The sequence below is a fragment of the Athene noctua genome, chromosome 2, assembly GCF_965140245.1.
Source record: "Athene noctua chromosome 2, bAthNoc1.hap1.1, whole genome shotgun sequence".
NCBI classification, from domain to species: domain Eukaryota; kingdom Metazoa; phylum Chordata; class Aves; order Strigiformes; family Strigidae; genus Athene; species Athene noctua.
The window spans coordinates 37,368,445-37,392,805 of record NC_134038.1 but is presented as its reverse complement, the minus strand read 5'-3'; the positions used below and the strand labels follow the sequence as shown (position 1 = coordinate 37,392,805).

Below are 24,361 nucleotides of genomic sequence, written 5' to 3'. Positions count from 1 at the left end.
AGTTAACTTTTTAAGTCTATTTTGGGGCTGCTAGAGTCTCCTAAATACCTAAACTGAGATAGATATACTTTTAAATGCAGATTATTTGTTTTCTTCTCCCACAATTGCATAGCAGAAACACAGGAATACCTTACACAGTGAGGATTTAGAACAGTTCATATGAAAGTCTTTTTCAAGGAATAAGTGCCTGTTAGGTTCAGTCTATTTCAAGAAGATTCTTCCACCTTTTAGCTGTTTCTAATATCAGTCATATTTGCTTCCCCTTTCCTCAGTAGTTCCACTGGAACAAGGACAATGGGAATATCTCCCAAGCTTATACATCTATTCAGTATCCGCACACTTACCAAATCAAACCTTTTGGTTAAATCAAAGTAGGAAAAATTGCAAGTTAAATGTAAAGTGGATTGCTATGTCAGAGCTGAATTTAATCTTTTATTTTAGAAGATTTATTATATTTTTACTGCCTACTACTTTGGCTTTATTGTATTTTCATTTCACTTAATGGTTAAATTATTAATTTGGCTTTCTACTTGTAATTTAGAAAGCAGAATTTGCCCTTTGTTTTTTTGAAGTGTAAGAATTGTGTCCAGTTTTGTCACTAGCTAGTTAGCTAAGCAGGCTTGAATCCTACAGCCAGTGCATTTTTACAACATAGCAAAATAGATTGATGTGTCAAGCTAACACATTTTTCCAAATGGAGTATTAAATACTATGCAATTTTTTAGTCATAGACACCAAAACCATGATGAAAAATTAAATGTGCAGAATCTGTTGTCTCAGGAAAGATAAATTGTATATAGATTAGTTTTATTTAATTTAAGGGTTTTGCTCATGACTATGAAAAGCAGTATTTCACACTTCAAAAAGGTGATACCAGGAAGTTTTCTTCTACACTGTTTCACAAAGAAATGTGGAGCAGGGGTCATTTTATGACTGGTGCTGAATTGCCCCTTACATGTCCAGTATATTGATGATGGAAGTTCTTAAGCAAGGAATCTTTAGCAGTAAGTGACAGAAGCCCTTTAGAAATTAGTCTACTGAGATAATCCCACTGATTTATGAATATCTAGAGGCATATAAGATCAGTTTTAACCATTACTTTGTTTTGTAAATAGAAATAGATTTTGTGTTGATCTGCATAGACTGATCCATTGTTTTTTTAAACAATAGATGTTTCCATTGTTATGGCAATGCTGCTGAACAAGTGATGAAGTCATTAATGTTCATAAATTGCTGGCATTTTTACTACTCTCTCTTTTGAATCTATTAGGATCAAGGCTAGACAGCATGAAAAAAGTGCCAGGCAGTGGGAGAGCTCTGTCTATTCTGGAGCTCTTTTATGTGTCAATAATGGAGATACAGTTCTGAGAAATATTAGGATATATCCTCACTCAGAAATACTTCTTACAGTGTCTACTGAAGGCAATGAGAAATACAAGGCCAGAAGAAAATCAAACGCTTACCTAAATTGTGGTTGCTCAGATTACTCTGCAATCATTCCTATAGATCATAGAATCACAGAATGGTTTGGTTTGGAAGGGACCTTAAAGATCATCTAGTTTCAACGCACTGTCATGGGCAGGGACACTTTCCACTAGACCAGGTGGCTCAAAGCCTGGTTGGACTAGATGATCTTCAAGATCCTTTCCAACCTAGTTGATTCTGTGATTCTGTGAAAGCCCCGTCCAACCAGGCCTTGAACACTTCCAGGGACGGAGCAACCACAACTTCTCTGGGCAACCTATTCCAGTGTCTCATCACCCTCACAGTAAAGAATTTCTTCTTTATATCTAATCTATCTCTACCCTCTTTGAGTTTAAAGCCATTACCCTTTGTCCTATCACTACACTCCCTGATAAAAGTCCCTCCCCATCTTTCCTGTAGGCCTCCTTTAAGTACTGGAAGGCCGCTATAAGGTCTCCTCAGAGCCTTCTCTTCTCTAAACTGAACAACCCCAAGTCTCTCAGCCTGTCCTCATAAGGGAGGTGTTCCAGCCCCCTGATCATCTTTGTGGCCTCCTCTGGTCCCACTTGGGCAGAACCATGTCCTTCTTATGTTGGGGACCCCAGAGCTGGACACAGCACTCCAAGTGGGGTCTCACGAGAGCAGAGTAGACAGGGACAATCACCTCGCTACGCCTGCTGGCCACACTTCTTTTGATGCAGCCCAGGATACAGTTGGCTTTCTGGGCTGCGAGTGCACGTTGTTGGGTCATATTCTGTTTTCCACTCACTAATACTCCCAAGTCCTTCTCCACAGGACTGCTCTCAATTCACCCATTGCCAAGCCTGTATTTGTGCATGGGATTGCCCTGACCAATGTGCAGGACGTTGCACTTGGACTTGCTGAACTTCATGAGTTTCACACAGGCCCACCTCTCAAGCTTGTCAAGGTCCCTCTGATGGCATCTCTTCCCTCCAGTGTGTCAACTGTACCACACATCTTGGTGTCATCAACAAACTTTTTGAGGGTGCACCCAATCCCACTGTCCATGTCGCCAACAAAGATGTTAAACAGTGCCAGTTCCAATACCAACCCCTGAAGAATGTAGGCGATCCAGAAAAAAAATATTGGAGAACTGGAACTGGATTCTCTTTTTCATTTATTGGCATTTGTGAAGAGACAGCCACCAAAATGTTTTTCACCTTTCTGTTTTCAGTGAGTTAAAACTGCAAGTATCTTGCATTTGTAACTTGTGTATAGAATATTTAAACCTTGTAAATGCAAAAGCACTTTATGCACACAGGAATCACTGAGTTCACCCCTGGAATAAAGTTGTTTCTGAGTGAGATGGGAAGCTGCTGCGTAAGGACATTCTTTATGCAATGTTGCTCAGAGAAAGTAATGAACATGTCTCTGGCTGAGTATGTAGAATGATGTGGGTTTAGTATTTTCCTGTTTTCTGACAGACCTCCCTTCTGGCATGAAACTGAGTACGTAAATTCAGAACTGACTCAGAGATGGAGTGAATCACACACAACACTCCCCACAGTCCCTTGGGTTTTCCTTGGAGGCTTTGTGACTGTGTTTCTTTTGTGAACTTAAATAAGATCATTGAAGCCCCAGGACATGGTAACAGTCATGTATTACCACTTCTGGAATGATTCAGGAAACTCTTCATCACCAATATGTCCCCGGTATGGAAAAAGTCCTGCACATAGTAAACTCTCCTATGTTTTATTGGTTATCTGTATTATATAGGAAGAATTTCTCTCACTGTCACACATACACCTACACTCCCTCAAATTCCCAAACAGTACGCCATCCAGCAGTATCTAAACACCTGCTGTTCAAAGGCAGAACAGTAAATACTAATCTTGCATTACAGCATGCTGTAAGCCTTTCTCGTTGTGGGATGCTGTTAGGCCTCCATCTGTACCACAGGTTGGAAATGTGTTGTGGCAAGGTTCCTGACAAGACTGTATTCAGAGTTTAGGTAGTAAATGGTGCACAAAATCCTGAAGAAGAAAAATGAAAGAAAGAAAGAATTAAAATTAAAATGCTCCTGTGTTTTCTTTAAACAGTAGCTTTTTTCTTTTTTCTTTTTTTTTTTTTTTAAAAAAAAAGGGTCCTTTTTCCATAGAATAAAATTATAGCATAACATTCTCTAATGTTAAGTCATAATGAACATGTTTGTGCACCTACTGGAAAGTATTGTATTTTCATATGTTCATGAATGTGGAAAACAGGGATCTGGAAACTTTGACAGTGGCAGCTACCATCTCCATGTGTCTTTTTCTGCTCTGTAATGCCCACTAAAGGAAATGGAAAGATTCCTTTTGATTCCAGTGCTATTGGATTTATTCTTCTGTATATCATCCAATGGCTTATTTCATCATCACTCTGCTTTATCATCTGATATTTCTACCCTTTCTGATATGTAGATAAAGAGGTTCCTAAAGCCAATGTTTCACTCCAGTCAGTGCTGTTAGGTGATTCTTGATTTCACCTTATCACATGTACTTGAAACTAGCATCTCAAGTGCAGTGGTGAGCAAGAAGGAAGAGGTTAAAAAATCATGGATCTCTTGCAATGAAATAGGGAGATATTTTAAGCAGGAGAAAAAAAGAGCTTTTGTTGTATGCATACAGTCAGCTTACTGATCATGAACAGGGATGATTTGAGGATAGTTTTTTAAGGACCTTCCCTGTGTCTAATTTGCTGTTGTAAACATTTTTCTCTTCATTAGCTTTTCATCTTGATAATTTGTTTTCTTTATTTTCTTTGCTTGGCCATTTTGTATTCCTGGCCATTAGAAAACACTTTCCTTCCAAAAGTTCTTTGCCCAATTTGTTTCCCATAACAACAACAATAATAGGAAAAAAATACTCTTTTTTATAGCAAGTTAGGGGCCAAAATCCATCCTTTGGTACTTAGGTGCAGTCACCCTTTCAGTGGGATTTGCACTCATGTAACTGAAGCTAAAAAGCTGACCTGTACATCACAGTCCACCCCTCAACATAACTACAAGTAACTGTAACAAAATGTAGTAAGACTTCATTTATGTTTCAAAACTGAGGGAATAATTTGATTAATCATCTGAGTTTGCATACCTATTCCTCTGGTACTGTGACTGATAGCTAATCTTTCATTGCATTATGTGCTTGAGACTTGGTCTAGTTGATAGAGTAAGTGGAAAAACTATGTAGTTGTGACTTCTTGGCCTTTCATTATATCACAGATTTTGCTGGGGGAAAAATTGCTGTAACACTACTGTGCGTTCAACCAACTCCTGTGGGAAGGAGCCTGTTGCACTCACTCATCCATAGCACTGATCACCTAGGAGTTATTGCACTCAGAATGTCAGCAGGGTGTTGCTGACTCCTGTGATGTGGTCCAAGGAGATCTTATGTGGCCATTGGGACAGATAAGTTGTGTTGAACGTGACTGAATATGAGAGTGCTTTTTTTAATTCCTAGCCTCTTGGTCCAAGCAATATACATGCCCAAGAGTGCTGAGAGTATCCAGAGAGAAAGGCAAGTGTTCATTAGTTCCCCATAACTTCATGTGACATTAATGGTGAGCAAAAAGGTTCAGTGCTAACTAGTGAGGATGACAAAGAAACCCTCAGTCTGATTATCCCAGCTATTACAGCACTGCTAAAAAATTGGATACTGGTTGAAAAAAAATACATTATTAAAATCTGGAGAGACCAATGTCTAAAGAAAGAGTCAAAACCATGTATTAGGTAATACAATAATAGCATTATTTTTCACATCTCCAATTATTTCGTTTCTGTGTATTTTTATTGGACCTTAAGAGTGTTCAATCTAGATTCTGGGTTTAAATTTTCAAGGTGAAATCCCAGAAGACCTATTGGTTTTCACAGCCACTACCAACTTGAAAACCTAACAGCACATTGGTTTGGTTTTTGATTTATTAGGAAGAAGGCTTAACTGAATTTACTGGATGGAATCTAAATAAGTCTAGCTGGATTTCTGCTTTGCACCTGCGGAAGCAGCTTTATAGAGCTACTGCCCTCTGTAGAAACCGTACACTATCGGTATAACCTTCTCAGGAAAAGAATTAAAGAAGGTAGAGAATTGTTGATAAATGAAGAAAATTGCAGTAGCAATGTACTTTGCTGTAACCCTTCCTTGCAGAAAGTGGAGGCAATGGTCCCAGTGAGGTTTAAGGGACAGCTCAAAAAAGCATTACTCTATGCAATGTCTTTCTTATTGTGCTGGGATATTCCTAGAAATAATGTATAGATAAACACAAATGATTTGTGTTGGTTTTTTTGTTCTTTAAAAATATGTTTAAATTTACTGCTTAGAAATTGTTATAACTTTCTATTGGTTTATTTATTACAGCAAAAAAAAGAGTGAACTGAGGAAGAGTGGAAAAATAATGACAATATTTCTTTCTTGCGTAAGACAAAGGTAAGATTTAGAGAGCCATAGTATTGCAAGTATTATAGCATAATAATAACTATGAGGTAATTTGTTAAGTTCCCAAATGCTGGCAGCTTTTTATTTAAACTTCTTCAGACCTTCACAGTCTTGGCTGCCTAAAAGCTGGTGATTTAAAAGTCACAATACTTTCTGATTAACTGAGACACTGAGTTCATTGCTAGGCACTGTATATGCCGCTGTATTGACCTGTTCTGAATTAGAGAAGCAAAGGTTACACTTCATTTTGTAGCATCATATTAGGGGTATTTCAGGTTCCTTGATTTACACTATCTCCATTTTGGGATTATTGAAGGGAAGGTTCATTCTTTCTTTTTTTTTTTTTTTTTCCTCTCGCTCCATTCCCTGGAAGCTACATATGCCCCAGTTTTTCCTGGGATTTCTCTTTCTTTTGGTCCCAGGTACCCAGCTGTGCATGAAATAATGCTCCCCATATGTATTCATTGTTCCCGTTGTTGGTGTCTGTGTAAGTCACCGTCACCAGTTTTCCTAATAAGGTTGGGTTCGACATTTCAGACGTTCTCAAATGAAGAATCTAACGGCCTTCATTATCCTCCAAACAGATAAACTTCCTTGCCACTGCCCTTATAAAACAGCTGTAAGAAACAGTAAAGCATGCTTGTTCCAAAACCAAAGTCAAGCCTCAGAGCAGTTCAAGAGTGCGTAAGCATTAGGCAGCCAGGCTTTGGCTGGCCCTTCCAGAGAGAGGGTGGTGAGCCAGATGGAGAGAGAAGGGGAGCAGACAGACTGACAGAGAGACCTCACAACAGAAGCCTAAAGCCTGGAGAGAGGCCCTTTTTGCTGACAGGCTGGCTCAGGCAGGAAAACCCTGTCTGGTGGTTTTAGTGCCCCCATGTCCAAGGCAAGTGTCCCCATGATGTATGTGCTAACTGCTGGGGTAGTAGCCCACAGTTCTGCTCCTTTTTTATGACAGCACTGGCAGTGGTGTGACAACACAGGGAGCCAGATGACAGAGCTGACCCATCTGAAAACTAACCTGCTTGCTGGTTTGCTGGTATGTTTTTGGCTGGCAGGATTAATACTTGCTCAGATTAGTTCTTTCACCTGGCTCCCCTCAACACCAGGAGCATGTGTGCTGACACATGCTGGAGAGATGCACCACCAGGACGAGAGGGGAAGGTCATGTCTCTAGTGTCAGAAGCTTGTGACTAGTTGAAGCTAAGGGAATGTGAAGCTACAACTCATGTCAACAAAATATTTCCTGTGTTCATGAAAATAACTAGAGCTCTTTTTCTGTTGGTGAAACTTTCTCCTGACTGGAGTCACCTGTGAGATCTTGCATCTTAAAAGTAGCTCAGGTCAGAAGAGGAGAAAGTACATATGAACTGATCGGTTCTTGTCAAAGAAATAAGAGGAGTGAGGAATTTAGATTAATATAGCATATACTGCTAGTTACATTTCAGTTGCATAAAGACAAAATGGACTTGTATGCATTAATTTATACTTGATTTCATGACCTCATTTTAGAAAAGAATAAATGCATGAACAGTTATGAAAGCCAATCCAAGTATCTCCAAAACTGAAAATTCTATTAAAATGTTACAAATATTCTCAGAAAATATCCTGACAAGTTACAGAGCTTAGTGATGGACATCTAGCTATTTGAACCCATCCATTAGAATCTGAGGCTGGAGATGTAAAATTTTTGTTAGCCAAAGAGTAAGATTATACTTGAAGATATGCATTTCTATAAAATCTGATGGAGCTTTGCTACAGGAAATACAAAAGGAAAGCACTTTAATCTGATTTTGACAGCTAAATAAAATATAGTTTATAATTTCTGTACAACATTTTACAAGAGTAGAGTTTTCTTTTTTTTTTTTTTCTCATGTAGAAGAACATCTGCCATAAGTTTTCTCAGTTGTATTATGGCACAGAAAAAGGAAGTACACATTGATAGGTACTTTAATAATGAACGAAACACAGGAAGTCAGATCTTTAAAAATGAATGTATGCCCTGTAGCATTTCAATGATTCTAACTATGGCTGCTTGCTGAACTTGTAAACAAGGTAATTGGACATGGATAGACTTGGTTCTACAGAGTGAATCAGAAAAGTAAATAGGAATGAATTTTAGTTTTGCAAATTCTAAATCCAGTATGAACACCACTTGTGTTACAACTAAAATGTGTGACAAGTATTAATATGCTTACCCCTTTTTTGCAGGTTTTGCTTATAATAAATTCACTGAGCAAGACATACAGACTTCTGTCCAATGCTATGAAAATTAACCAAGGCACATTAACTGCAGGAAATCTTCAAAGGTACAAAAATAAAATGCTTATTCAGTAATTAATTAAACCAAACAAGTCATCAGCATGTGCTATATGGCCTAAGTATTATGTCAGGTCAATAATTAAGCTGTAGTAAATCTTCTGGAGGTTCTATTCTGCCAAACTTTAAAGGCTCAAGACTAACCCAAGGACCCTTAACATTCTAGTGAGCCAGTAAATGATTACACAGATAGCTTCTCAATCCAAAGTTTGCTAGTATTAACTTTCTATTTTTAAGACATCCAGAAGTTGTATGTTTTGTGGTTGTTGAATAATATCCTGTGAACAAAATGTATGCCTTTCTTGAGCCTATGAAAAGGAACATTTTATAGGCTTTGGTTATGTCAAGATAAAAGTACACTTTTTCTGCAGGGAAAGATATACATTAAGCAAAACGTAATGGTTTGGAATTTTCCCTTGTTTATGTGAACATGACGATTATGAAAACTTGAAGTTAATCTCACTGTATGCAGCTGGTCACGGTAAAGAAAAGCACTATGCAAGCTGTCTGCTGTGACTCTGCCAAAGCAATTCCAAAAGATCTGCACTAGTTATGTGCTTTCAAGGCCTGGCTGACTTTTAGGTGGAATTAGGAGGTCACAGCAAGTTGTGTGGTGACCTTGTGATGTGGGAATTATGGCACTAGGCTGAGTATCAAATCATACATCTCAGTTTAACAAATAAAAATATAAAGCCACATGACAGAGAACAGAGCAGGAAGCTTGAAATGATCCGAGATTCATTTTTTCCCTCATCTGTATTATTTTCTGTCACTTCATTTACATAAAATATTTCTGGTTAAACAATTTGCAAATGCATGTGATTTAATAGCAGGTATATGTGTGGCAGGGGTAAATTTGGATTTAAAATTAAGACGTTACTAGCAATGAAAGACAGCTGGTATACATCAAGTTTATTTCACATGCAAGTCTTTACATGGAGTTTTGTTTGGAACCAGTTACTATTTGACATGTTAGCTCATAGTTTATTTTAATTACAGAATATTTAAATCACCAGATCTTCAGATAGTGTTTTGTAACAATTAGAATTAATGTAAGATTATTCAATCTGTTTTATTTTCTCTCCAGATGTACGGCTGTATATTGGTCCCATATAAAGCACATATTGTTTCCTTGAATACAGCATATTGGGATATCCAGGCTGTCCTGTTCCATTGATCTAGTAATTATCTCCAGTTCCTTCTTAACGTTCTCTCCCAACTTTATCTAATTTTTCACTAGGTTTATCTATATTTTTCCTAGGTTTCTCTTAAGGAGATTAACTAGAGTAAGGCCAAGAAAATGCATGCCTTAGATATCCACAGAAGTGTAAATTATGAAATAATATGATTTAGATGAGTGATCTTGCTTTTGTTGAAGAGAATGAATTGGATTATTATTTAAAGTACTTTTCTGTTCCATTCAATGAAATGACAAGTGATTATTTTGGTGATGTTCCCAGACTACAAAAGGCAGGAAGAACACATAATCTTATGAGGGACTTCATACTGGAAGATTTCCAGGCAATTTCTGCAGATCCAAAGGTTAATTTTTTATTTTATTTTTTTTTTCCAGAAAGCTTGGACATTATCTAACCTGAAACTTTAGAGATTCACTCTTCATTGACTATATCATCTGCTGTTGTAGAGAGCTTTCACAATAAAAATTTATAAACATACTTTTTCTCTACAGGTTTAGGGTCATAGTATCTCATACAATGAAACTATAACTGTGAAATATGCATAAATGTAACTGGTATTTGTCAGTATTAGGAATGCCTTCAAAATATTTATTATGAAATAAAGTGTTACCACTTGCAGCATGGATAAAATAGTTGTAAAGTTCCAAGAAAAATGAAAACATGGCTTTTTGACCTGAAGCTTAAAAATCGTGTTCTTATTTATATAATCTATTAATGACACTCTCAGTGCAAAGACTTTCCTGGCACATTATCCACTGACATTCCAAAAGCCAACTTCAGTTAATTAAGTTGAATACAACCTAAACCTTGGGGTCAGGTTTTTTAGAAATGTAGTTTCATTACTGCACACATGTATCCCAGTCCCAGTTCCAAACAGGATTTTGGATCCCAGTTTATTTTTGGGAAGTGTAACAGCTGGAAAAAAACTTTTAACTTAATCTGAAAGTAGGATGATCTTGAAACAAAAACTGGAGAGGCTTGCATTATGACATTTCACTTCAGGTTACAGGGCTTAGGAGGGTGAATCTGCATGAGAGTTTGATAGGCCAGGAGTACTAGGCAGACCAGTGGTATCTCCAAGCAAGCAACCTGGGTAGATGATCAGATGGGTCTCATAAGAATAACTTGGAAAATTGCAACAGGCAGTAGATTGTTAGGAGAGGCTGGGAAGCTGAGGAACAGAGACAATACAGTAAGTGCAAATAACATTTTTTTACAGTTCATTGCATCATCCTTCATTTTACTGTATGCACAATGAGGGCACAGTCACTGGTCTATCAGAAGAGGGTATTGCTGAGGTCCTGCTAGAAGGTGTACAGAAGAACTATGATCTTTTCGTGGGGTTCCTCCTTCTGCACTGATATTTCATTGACAGGATGCAGTCAAATCATGTTGAATCTGTAATCAGACAGCCTTTCTCTAGCCAGGATCTTGTCAAGTGTTTTCGTCTCTTTGTCTAGAGGCTTTTTCTTTCTCTCCTGTTAAAAGGTCACAAGGAAATACCAAAAATACGGAAGTCCCATGGGAAAAATCCTCTAACAGAGAGGTACATCTCTGTGTTGCATACACATACACGTTTCAACAAGCACTCCCACAAAAGATTATCTGCTAAGAAGCATGTGCTTCCGCATCCCTCTCAAGTGATCTCTGCCATCACTGACCTTAGTTCTATCTCATTAGTATTATATATTCCACTTTTGGAAACAAAACTGATTCATTCTCAACTCTTTTTTCTTCTCATGCTGTCAAGTTCCTCATTTTGGAAAGCAGATTACATAGAGGAGGATTATTATCTGAAAGATAAGGAGGTTTCCCCCTAAATGCATTAGGTTAAATGGCTTTTAACTACAATAGGTATAGTTGATAAAATGAAATATTCCAAGGACACACAACTTTGGCCATTCATTTCATCTCTATTTTGTGACTTTCTTGCCCACAGCACATTTCTGATCTGACCTGGTAAACGATTGCCCTTTCCATTTGGTTTTCCTTTCCAGCACCCTCTCACACATAAACCTTTTCTATGTTTTTCTATATGCACCACTGATTAAGATCCAGAGGGAGTTTTTTACAGCCTGTCAATACAGTAGAAAATCTGTGATCTTGGAGTTTTCCTTTTAGAAACTGTGAAAGTGAAGATTCTGGGATTCACTTTTAGTATATCCATAACATACCACATGTCACTTATACAAAGCAACAGGCATTTGTTTGCCTTTGTGGCTGCTCATCACTATTAAATTAGTTCACACCAGTAGAGCTCCAAAGAGGAAGTATGAGGTTTTTCTCCTTCGTTTCCTCCTGTTACTTAGTGGAAGGGGTTCTCAGCTGCGGATTAGGTTGCTTCATTGGTTTTCTTACTGGCGTGTTTCTCTGCACTGCATGCCTTAATGAGGAACAGGCGGTCAGCAATTTGGTGGGCAGTATTCTGAGAGTATGCTCAGGAAGAGACAGGCAAGAGAAAAATAGATCCCAAAAACTTCCTTCCCAGCCTGCACCAAACTGAAGGCAGAAACTTTTGTATAAGTGTACTCTTAAGATTTCAAGATCAAGATTTCAAAATGCCAGTCTCTGGAAGTATTTAAGAACTTTTTTCCACATTTAGGTGGTGTTTTTTTCTAATAAGAGCCAAGTCACTTCCTTCCTATCCAGTATCAGTTATATTACCATGCCTTAGTGGAGGATTAGTGCCATGTAAGGGCATCAAAACAAGATACACATAATCTGATAAAAATACTTTTAATATTTCATGTAAGGAATGTTTTTAAAGTCCATTTTGTGAAAGCATTGTATGTGTCATTATTTCCTCTTACCCCTTCCAAATATTTCCATTCACATGGATCTTTAAGAAGAATGGAGATTTATTTCAGCCACACATTTCTACTGCCAGTAACTTGATCCAGCAGTATCTCATTGCTTTTCTTGTGAAAACACAAAATGTCTTTATTAGGAAGTACACCTATAGCATCATTAAGATTGTAATGATATGGTCAGGGAATGGAAAAAACCAAATACTAGAAAGAAATCTCTTTTCTGGCTTTATGCATTAATGCCAGAATGGCAAAAGAAAACAGCTAAAGCAAAACCATACAAACAGAACTGCCTAATGTGACATCAGTAGTGAGATACGGTAATATTAAAACTGTTAATGCTTTTTGAGTGAAGTATATGGCTAAGATTAACATTTCTTCACAAAGGATTTTTCTGGTCCTCTAGAAAAAAAACCACATATCTGCAACTGCTTAAATCTACTTGCAGTGAGAAAAGCACTTGGACATGTGTTTATATATGTATATGTGCTATTGACATAGCAATGAAGCAGCTTACTGACTCAGGGCCAAGAAACACTAATGGGAAAACTTTCCAGCATTTGTTGTTGCCTTGCAGATTTACAGATCTAAGACAACATTTTTTTTTTTGCTCATTGTTGCCTGAAGTTGTAATCATTTTCCCCACTGCCTCCTCAATCTGTTCCCAGAAGGAAGAAGAAAATGGACTAATTATCTGTGTCACATGAAAGCCTGGTAGGTTTCGGTCTTGACAAGCGACCAGTTTATATATTAGTGAAGTGCAGGCTCTCACCTACAGAAAGATTGAGTGTGTAGATATTACTTCTAGGGAAGAATTCAACCATGTTTTATACTTTATTCCCCATGTGGAAGAAAAATGCATGGGTTTCCAGCCACTTTTGAAGTTCTTAATATATAGGAGTGGTACAGACGAGAGATAAGGTGTACATGAGAGATTCTCTAAGTCTTTACCCCTTCTCATCTCCTCTGGTCCTGCACTGCAGTGAGAAAACTGGTGCACCAGTTAGTTGAGTAAACTGGTATTTAGAGGAATTTAGTCTCGCCTACTTGCTCCAGTCAAGACTTTCTGTATGACAGTGCTACAGTCAGTACCACAGGGAAAACATTGTTTCACCATTTCACAGGAGAGCTGAGGAAGTAGACACACTTAAGATTACAGAGTTCTTGGATAATGCAGTAATGGGATGCTCATAAATGACATAGAGAAATCACAGACTTCATGGCTCAGCAGCTGCATATCGCACAGTGGGCATGTTTATCTCTAGAAACTGATCCTGGAAGCTGCAGGCCATGCTGGTTCCCACTGGAGGTGTTCTCAGACAGACCCCTTTGTGATTAGGTCCAGAGCTCCTATGGGATTTTGAAATCCTGTGAGATGTAAATTAAGATGACTAAGGCAATAAAATATAACCACTGATTAACAAAGCAGGTCTTTATAGCCATTAATTCTATATATATAAATAGTCAGAGACATGACTGAGTGATGATGTTCAACCATGCAACTAATTGAAAGCAAATAAAGATATGATGACACAGTAATTGTAACTGAAATGAAAACATTCTTCACCAGCATTTTTAGATTCTTATACACACATTAACTTTTTATTTTAGGTAGGAGGCCTTCCCCAGAACTTTTCATAGTTTAAATAGTACCAAATTAAACCATCATGTGCATTATGTTCCTGAATATTTAAAACTATGCATAACTATTGAAATAATACAGAATACCATAAGGCAACATAAGAATACAATTTTTCTGTGGAAACTTGGACTTTGAATTTTGGTTGTGATTTAGAGAAATTTATAAATATCACAACGAGTGGCCATTATACTGTGGAAGTGGTGAACTGTGTTTGCAGGGCCTCATACTTAGGTTACACGTAATGTTCTAGAGAGATTATATTCTGTGATGCTCAGAACCAGAGTAGTGCATGGCCTTTATACCTCAAGGGACTCAACTGGATCATGATGAATTTTGGGGTGGTAGTGGTGATTTTTATCTTTAATTTCCCTTCTAGTTGCTACCAAGTGCTGTTGTACTTCTGAATGCATGGTCTGATTCTCAAGTGCACCGAAACTTTCTGCTGGGTTTCTGCTGAAAGACTTTTCTCCCAGTATGGATATTGTGTCATACACACAGTACAGGCTAGGATAAAAACAGGTGATACAGAGGTGAAGGTGAAGCATGATGCTGAAATACAACAGCAACAAAGAGATTTTTAACTATTAACTCCAAGGATATCAACTGGAATAGATGGCACGGGGATCCTTACAGGTGGGGGAAAAAAAGGTGATGAGAGAGACCTGAGTGGTTCCATCTCATTCCAGGAATATTTCAAAGGTAGAAGTGTTCTATTTGGGCTTTCAGACTTCTGAAAAAATTGTGATGATTTTTATTAATGTGCAACTCTCTCTTAAGACAGTATCATGACATTCCCATGGCTTCTGTGGTTCGTGATTACAGTGAATGTATTAAAGTTATACAGCTTCTGCTGTCTAGCAAGCAATTTTACAAACATAACTTCTATCTTATAAATAACTAGTACTAAATGTATATAGGTTACATTAAACATATTCCTTTAGCAAAGGTTTGCTGGCTACAAATTTCAGATGCCCTATATAGAGTTACATATAAGATTATCACCATTACAACATATGAACAAGTCGTTTACCTCTGGAAGACTTGCCCCACTGTATCTGACAGGAATGTAGTTAACTATTGAGTTAATATACAAGCTGACAATAAATACCTGCTTACTTTTTTAACATTATTTGCCAGAAAGAGACAATAGGGGAAGAAAACCCTAAACTTTTCTTCTTTTTTTGCTGTTGGATTAGTTCTGAAGTTTGTTAGTCATTAAGCAAATATTGCTGATTAAGATGGTGTCACTTTGCAAGCTGAATTTTCAATACAGGACAACAGTTTATGTGCATTCTTGATTGGTATATTGAATAACAACAAAATACTTCCATAGATCAGAATTTTAAAATGCAAACTTGAAATGTGTGTGCCTTCTAACAATAGAAGAGATTTCTGGCTCTTATGTTTCACTGACTTTTTTGTTTTTTTGCAGACTTACGTCTTTTCTATAAACATAAAGAAAGAAATACATTTTCAAGTATCCCTGTTACTTCACTGTATGAAGAAAATAAGAAGGGTCATTTCACCCATCATTGAAATGCAGCCATTTCAGGGATATGGAATTTTATTGGTGCTAGCACACTAAACAAGTGTTTAATGAGGAGTAGAATAATATGTGCTGTTAAAACTGCAGAGAAAATGTAAGCAAGATAGAGTGCAGCTACTTGATTAAAATATTTTGTATATGTCTTAGAGATGTTTATTTTAAATAATGGGTATTTTCTTTAGCTGTGTGAACTCAAACAATGTTTCTATAAAGGGAGATATTTGACCTGCTTCAAGCTGTAAAAGAAGATTTGCGATTCTCCTAAGTCCACATGCCCTAGATTAATGTTAGTGTCAAACTGATTCTATGTTAAGCTCATTTAATGTACCTCTGGGCTATAAGATGTTACTTTGCCAGCAGCAAAGGTCACATGTTTTCAGGTATTGACAGTGCAAGTAATGACAAGTTATTTCTGTGTTTGAGTGGATCAGAGTCTTTTTAGCATTCATTCAATGAATTTGGCAAACTGTAGCCCCTGCCCAAGAGGGCTCTGTGCCTTTGAGCATACAGCAGAGAGAATTATTAAACCTCTAGCTCTGAAATCTATAGCTTCATTTAGCTCAGATCTCCCAAAGGAATTTTCATGCCTTTAGCTAAATAGCAAGCAATTTTGAAGCTGACTTTATCTAAGTAGCAAATTTCTTCTTGATCGTAAAGAGAAATGGAATCATTTATATATTTATTGTTTTTTAAGGACATTTTTTGTTTAAATATATTTAGGTGCAGTAGGTCAAACTAGTCTTACAACTGCAGTTATAAAAAACAAAGGCCTCTGTGAAAGTTTGCAAGCATTGGTCCTAAGGAAGGAAGACCAGTCAAATAGCTGAAACTCAGAAGCAGAGCTGAAGTGCTGTTTTCCTGGCTCTTTCCTGGGTTGTTGAGTGATGAAGCAAGTCGTGTAACAATACCAAGATTTACACGTGTTGTGAGTCATCGTTAATAGGTAATTAGAAAATGCATTAAACCACTCAGAGGGGAGCCTGACAGTTCCCTAACAGTCACAAACTACACATGGCTTCTCCTGTACATCTTAGTGGTGAAGAATGCTCAGAGAAAGTTTTTGTTCTCTAAGGAAAAAGGCAAGAAAAGGAGTTAAAGTTATGATGCTCTAGGAATAGAATTTGGTGAGCTTATCGGAGACCTACTGTCTTTGTGATAGATTTTTTCCTCCTAGACTGAAATCTGAGCAAGGGGAAATGAAAACAACTTATAGGGGATGGCAAAGGAATGGATACCCTAGATATCTGTGTCTTGTACAAATACAGAAACCTAGGTTAGGGCTACAGTCAAGCTTCTTTGAGAAGCAGCTACTTGGAGCCTGAAATCATGTCCTCAGCCTCAGTGCTTACTCCTAGACTGTTTATACATTATCCAAAAATTGTCATTTGATGAATACCAGAAAGGTCTCAAGAATGCCAGCAGTCCATCCCCACATCAAGTGATCTAACTGGCAGAACCAAGCTCCTCTTCTCCTCCCCAGCATATGGATCTTTCCTGGAGCCGCTTTCCTGGGAGAGGTAGACTGAACATTTTGTCACCATTGCCTGGTGACTGAGGAACAGTCCTGTGACTGGAGTTGGAGCCCAGACATCATCAGGATGGCTTGAATCTCAGACTTCCAATTTCCTGGTAGATCCCCAACGTCTCATGAATTTTTCATGGCCAATGTGTGCCTCACAAAATGGGCTCCTTTGGAGGCTTATGCCATTTTGCATCTCCCAAACAGCTTTAGCTAAAAGGCAGGATTTTAGATAATTAATGCAACAAAGACAGGGTGACAACTGAGCAGACCCAGAAGCCTAGCATTAGGTCTCCAAGGAACTTTAGGTATCTTAAGCTGTGCAGCATGATAGGTATGGATTATTTTAATTGCTCTTCTAAAGTTAATCTCCTAAGTTTCTTTGAAAGGGCATTGATGTGATTTGTTGCATGCTGGCTGAAAAGTACATTGGTTCATGCTATAGTAATCCAAGTGTTGTTGTTAGAGATGTTTCATTTGTTCACATATGTGTCACAGTTCCCAGAGGTGACCATGCAGGGGTTTAACTGATCCTGATTAGCTTAATCAGTACAGACTTGTGCATGGACATGTCTTTCTCACATCTGTGCCGTTTGTTTCACTGTCTTACTTCTCCCATTCCTTTTGTCACATTTTTCCTTATCAAAGTTTCCCTAACATTAAACACTTCCCTGAACCTTTTCTTTTTATTCTCTTCCCAGTTTCCTTTTTATCTTTGTAGAAAGATATGGAAGACATAAAAATGGCAGATGGAAGATGAGACTAAATGATCTGAAAATGCAATATAGTTTGCCCCCAAGCTCTTCACAGAAAAATTTGGGATGTGGACAGCTTCCTTAGAGCGCTTAGCACAGCTGAGCAGAGGAAGGAGAACAGTACACTGTTGAGTATGATGGTATATTAGGCTTCATGAGAAAGTAAAAAAGCATTAGAGAGCAAAATTGTGCCAGGCTTTCCCTCACAGTAGCACTGCGTACTCAGGCACAGATTTCCTAAAGCATAAGGAAAAGCAGTAAGCTAATATTTTCAGTCTTGCAAGTGAAGTTTTAACGTCAGTGTCACTGTTCCAAAGGCAACAGTATTATATTGGCTGATATTGTTAAAATTCAGGATTATAATTGATGCTTCTGAACACATCTATTTTTTTCTTCCCAGCTGCAGATTATAAAACAGTAATATGCTTTCTTTACCCTTATGAGGAAATAAGTGTACTGAGTTTTAAATGCATGTATAAGGAAAATAATGTGTGTCTGTGTGTGCCAGTAAGTAGATATAGATAAAGACATAGATATAATCTCTAGCCTTGTTTGTTGTGGTGATCATTGGCTCTCCAGACACAATCTGGGATGTCATGAAAATGTAATAAACCCTCCCCAGCGTGACTCTTTCATCCTCTTCCTCTTTCTCTGTACCTTTTGTAGTTGTACAATAGTTGTACCTTTAAGTACAACTTGAAGGAGCATCTCCAGGGACCTTTTAGTCCATGTATGTACAGTATGTTGATTATATCCTAAAACTCTTCTAAATTTGTGCTTTTCGATGTATTTTCAGTAGAAGGGGTTAGGCAATAACTTAGAAATGATCATAGGTATCTCATCTAATGGGTGGGATTCAGAGACCTAGATGTAGGTGTTAGTGTATGACTATCTGGTCTCCCATTATAGGCAATAGCATTTGAGGGGGATTGAGTGCACCCTCAGTCAGTTTGCAGATGACACCAAGTTGGGTGGGAGTGTTGATCTGCTCGAGGGTCGGGAGGCTCTGCAGAGAGAACCTGGACAGGCTGGAGCAATGGGCTGAAGCCAACTGGAGGAGTTTCAATAAGGCCAAATGCCGGGGGCTGCCCTTGGGCCACAACAACCCCCAGCAGTGCTACAGGCTTGGGGAGGAGTGGCTGGAGAGCTGCCAGTCAGAGAGGGACCTGGGGGTGTTGATTGGCAGCCGGCTGAATATGAGCCAGCAGCGTGCCCAGGTGGCCAGGAAGGCTTACATCAGAAATAGAGTGGCCAGCAGGGACAGGGAAGTGATCTTACTCCTGTACTCGGCACTGGTGAGGCCGCACCTCGATTCCTGTGTTCAGTTTTGGGCCCCTCACTACAAAAAGGACATTGAGTGACTCGAGCGTGTCCAGAGAGGGGCAATGAAGTTGGTGCAGGGTCTGGACCACAGGTCGTACGAGGAGCGACTGAGGGAACTGGGGGTGTTTAGTCTGGAGAAGAGGAGGCTGAGGGGAGACCTCATCGCCCTCTACAGCTCCCTTAAAGGAGGGTGCAGAGAGCTGGGGATGAGTCTCTTTAACCAAGTAATAAGTGACAGAACAAGAGGAAATGGCCTCAAGTTGCTCCAGGGAAAGTTTAGACTAGATGTCAGGAAGCATTTCTTTACAGAACGGGTTGTTAAGCATTGGAATGGGCTGCCCAGGGAGGTGGTGGAGTCCCCATCCCTGGAGGCGTTTAAGAGTTGGGTTGACATAGCACTTAGGGATATGGTGTAGTTGGGAACTGTCAGTGTCAGGTTAATGGTTGGACTGGATGATCTTCGAGGTCATTTCCAGCCTAGATGATTCTGTGATTCTGTGAGTTGACACAGCCAGTGGGGCTTGGAGAGCTGCACCTGGACAGCCGAATATTTTCCAGGTTCCCCTAACTGTACAGACTAAATTCCCCTCTGACTATTGTGGGAGTGAAGACACTTACCTCATCTAGTCACACCAAACTTTTGAGAATTAAATCTAGGTGTCTTCAATGTGGAGGTGAATCTCACCCAGTGTAATTATTTAAGTAGATGCAGATCTATATGTGAAGTAAAGACAGTGATTGGGTTAAAGCTGCTGTGATTTTAACATGAATAAATTCCAACCTATTCTGTTATGTGGCCCTCAGGTGTAATTAAAATCTAGCATATGGCTAACCTACTTTTATATGCATTCACCTATCACAAGAGGGACATACATGCCTGTATTCATGAGGCAAGTAACTCTAGAGTATCTTTCTCATGATTAAGATATTCAGGGTGCTCAGTAAGCATTTAGTAATGCTAACTCCTGTTAAGCATTGCAGAAGTCAATTACACTTATTCATTTCCAGTGAAAATACTAAAACCAGAAGTTAGAAAGCTAGTCCTGTAGACTCCGAACAATTCCAAATAATGGTTAGTACTCTAAAGAAAGACACTCATCACCTTCAGAAGTTGTTTAGCACTAAGCAGGGTAGAGTCCTCAGGGGCCTGTTCATACCTCTAGAGAGGCTCAGGCTTAGACGTAAGAAGCACTGACAAGTCATCAAAACAGACCCAAAGTGATTCGTAGATTTTTGTGCTTGATCCTGTGCATGAAGGTGAATCTGACTATAAGTAATAAAATTCCTTCTTTTGCATAATAAGATTCAGTCTTGTTTTTCTGTGTAAAAGAAGTTGCTGACAGCCTAGAAATAAAGAAGGTTTTGAATTTCTTTTAGACTCAGAGCTCTTAAATTCTTCTGTCTCAGCACTGCTTCACTGGATATGTTGGTTGTGCACCTATTCAGAAGCAGGATATAGTTGGCACTTGATTATCCATGTGTTGCAGATTATTCATGCCACAGATATTAGCTGAAGCTCAGAGCCACGTGAATGTGGCTACACAGCTTCCAGGAGCATCTCAACTCCATAATCAGTACAACTGCTTTTACGTTACACAGAGCTGGAGTCAATAAGCCCATATGAATTTTATCTGTCTCCATGGTAAGCCAGTTCCCTGGGAAACACAGAGGCTCTCGATAGTGTCAACCTGTATCCAGCTGGGTTTTATTAATATGGGCTCAATGCTACTCTGCCAAGCCCATAGTGGAGCTGGCATTGACGGCAACCTTGAGGCTGGCAGGTGACAAAGGGTGGGAGGAGTGAAGCAGTTGCTTCTGCACCATGGTCCATTTTTCTAGAACAGGAGTTTGTGGTTCATTAGTGGAGGCACACTGCCACAAGTTTTCAGATTACTTGTTTGGTTGTGGGTTTTGCTTTTTATTTTAACTAATGTGTCAGGAGGAGTTGCATTGACCTGTGTTCAGAGTGGTCCATGTATTCCAAAACCCCCTCTGGGTATCTATAGATGGAGTGATTTTTAGTGCTTATTTAGGTTTTGTAGGATAGATGTTTTTAAGTTGTCAATAAGAGATTGATTTTAAGGATGTGTATTCATCTCTAAACTGTACTTCACATCAGGAGACTCTAATGCATCAATCCTAGACTAACACCAGCACTATGACCTGGGCAGCTCTTGAAAGGCTGTGGCATGAAATAGCACTCCAACATTGAGTCTTTCTGTTTCTTCAAATGTTTAACATTCTATGAGCATGTACTTTCTTCATATGACAGTGACATAGGTTCTAGAGTAATCTTGAAAGCCTAGCCTCAGATTTATTAAAACCTTAGTGGTTTATGATGGCTGTGAAAGCTGCTGCAGTTTAAGCATGTTCTTTCCATACCTGATGGAGGCACTTACAAATGAAACTGTTCTTAGCTGCCCTTGATTTTGCTTTGCCAAAATCAGAGAATTCTGGAAAATGAACTTTTTGGATATTCCCCCAGCTTCTTTACGATTGTACATTAATTTCTTTATTTTTACTTTTCTTTTCAAAATTCCTATTTCAGGTAGTGGAGGTTCTGAAACTGCAATGTTAGATTGTGTATAAATGAAATCCAGAAACCTCACACATTCTGTTAGACAATGGATAACTGATATCCATAGACAAGACTGAAACATAATTAGAAAAAACTTATCAACAAAAACCTCTTAATTGTCCTGAAGCAAAGGTTTCTACGGGGTGCAAATAGTTTTAGTTTCTATAGCAAGTTATAGTCAAGAACTTTCTAAAATATATTAATTAATTAAGCCTCACAATTTGAAAGGTAAATATAAGTTATATTGGGATGGTTCTGTTTATCATTAGAATACAGTCTGATATGCTTGTGCTTGATGTTTGACAGCATATACCGCTTTGACCCAGACGGTAACAATCACATACAGCAAGTATTTCTAGATTGTAATGGTAGACAAGATTCTAACCAAAACTTCCTAAACGTTTAATGTGGACAGTGGCAAAATTAAGACACTGCCTAAACTGAGAATGACAGTAATGTCAAAGTGACAAAGGTTTTGATAGTGGGTTTTCATCCAAGAGCAATAGTGTCACTGTTTTTATAACAGAAAGCCTAAAAAAAGTTTTGTGGTCTCCACTGTTATTTTCACCTTTAAGGGTCTAACTTAAGGGCAGTTCAGCATATTTAGCTTTCACATGGCAGACCTGTGACATGTCCCTTGTCTGCTGCCAATGCTCCCCTACCTGGGGAGCTCCTTTCAATTCATGTTAATGGATATTCAGTGCACCTGAGTGAAAGTCTTTCAGCTGCTTCTATGGCTGCTTCCTACTATGCTTGTCAAATCTATCTGAATTTACCAAAGTTAACAGGGCTAAAACCAGAGCAGTAACTACAAATTAAGAAGCTGATAATATCACTGTGGCCAAATGTACTAATCATAAAACAAACCAGTAACATTTCAGTGCTTGAATGGCAGCTTGTTTGATATACTATACCAGTTCTTGTATTTTACATGCTCAGTTGAAGATTGAAGAAATGTCTATTTTTCATGGGATGAGTCAGTTCATTCATACCATAGCCATAGGCAAAATTCTTCAGCACACTGTATTTTGCTGTGAGAATATTCATGTTCTAAACTCAAGCTCAAATGTTTAGTTATTTCAGCTATTTGAACAAACCAATTGCTTAACATTTCAAGTCACTTTTTAACAAAGTCCATTTCTATGCAAAAATGTTCCTAGTTAATTCTTGGGTTTACTTTGCTAGGTTTACCACACTGAACTCTTGAACACCCAAGGAGTAGGTGAAGTAATATGAAATTGCAGTAAAAACACATTACTATATTTACCATAAGCAAATTAACTGTATAGGAGGCCCTGCATTAGCAGGACGTCCAAGGAACTTAAGGCAATTATGTGATGCAAATCTCTAGTAGCAATACCAATGTTTCCAACCTTGCCAGCACACAGTAAGAACACAGCAGGTCTTTCTGCTGTCTGGGACAAGAAACAACTCTTCTGCCTGTCTCCCTCTTCTCTCTTTCTGCCCTATCAAAATGAGTACAAGAACACGATCTTTACTATGAGGTAGTGCATGGTGAGGGAAGTCTCTCATGCAGGAGGGACATGCCAGCTCATGTCTTGATAAGGAGGGCCACAGAGATGGAAAGGGCTGAAATTTCAGCTTCCTATGGTTCTGTGATGCCTTAGATGGGTCCTCACCCTTACAGAGGTGAGATTAGTTTATTGTCAAGAAGAGAAACATAGAATTACAAACTTGTAATTCTATTAAAATGAAAACTGTGCTTCAGAAACATGTAGCTGGCTTGGCTCAGTATATAGGAGTGTTCTCTCCTACTCTCTATCTTTAAAGGAGACACTGGGGAGCATTATTTAATTGAATCAATTAACTAATTACATTAAATCAGTACATTGGATAAAATTATTCAGTTTTGCTCTACAATATTGTGAAGGTAAATTCCCTGCACAGCTTCACACATAAAGTAAGAAAAAGTCTTATTTAATGGGATTTGGCCACAGGAGTTGTGCAAAGGATCAGAGCCAGAAACAGCAGTCAGAAAGAAATGATACTTCAGACAAAGTGCAGCAGTATTCCCTAACAGTTCTGCCAAATTTGTTGATTTATTTTAATGATTTTTTAAAGCACTGAAATGATACTTTGTTTTAGTGGAGGTAACCTGCCCAAGCTAGCAGGCTACATGACACTGAAGTCATGTTTTGATTAACATCAAGATTCCTACATGCCTAAATCAATTCATTGTGCAAAGGTACAAGACCCCCAAAAAATAATACTCAGAATTAATGATGTTTGGTCATCCATTCTCCGGTGAGGCTGGAAACACATATGAGTGTGGTGCCCTTCCCATTGTGTGTCATCAGAACTCTGTCTTCCTCAGCCCTGAAGAGAACATATTTTTAGCATTGCCAACTCTCTCTGCTTTATCAGACATCTCATTTTTGGCATTGTATGATTTTAGGAAAACTTATCTCTCCTTTGGAAGAAAAAAAAAAAAAATCTTTAAGACAGGATTGCCAAAAAAACTTTCAAAATGCACAACCATCAAGTCTATGAAGCCAAAAGATAAGTAACACTAATGTAAACACAGCGTTTATTAATTTTAAAATTATCATTATTTTGAAAAGCTTCTTAATTTGTCTTGGGTGCTTGACTCATACCTTTTTTATTGCATGCTTGCTGTTGGCAGGAGTAGAGTCTCTATTCTTCAGTGGTTCCCCTGATTTCTGCTGTTCAGTAACTTGAACATCTCTGTCATTTTCATCTGCACGGATAGCCTTCTTTCTTTAATGCTACTGCTGCTATTGAAGTAGGTGAGAGTGTTGTCAAT

At 38.4% G+C, this 24,361-nt stretch overlaps 1 protein-coding gene across 6 annotated transcripts in view; it reads left to right on the top strand.

The window, feature by feature from the left end:
- Positions 1–24,361, top strand: part of SULF1 (sulfatase 1) — a 123,089-nt gene that overhangs the window by 16,467 nt on the left and 82,261 nt on the right. For all 6 annotated transcript variants that reach the window (XR_012633024.1, XM_074897681.1, XM_074897682.1 and 3 more), the window contains 2 exons: positions 5,814–5,882; positions 8,100–8,197. The gene's annotated coding sequence lies outside the window, so the exon portion shown is untranslated. The remainder of the gene's footprint in view (positions 1–5,813; positions 5,883–8,099; positions 8,198–24,361) is intronic.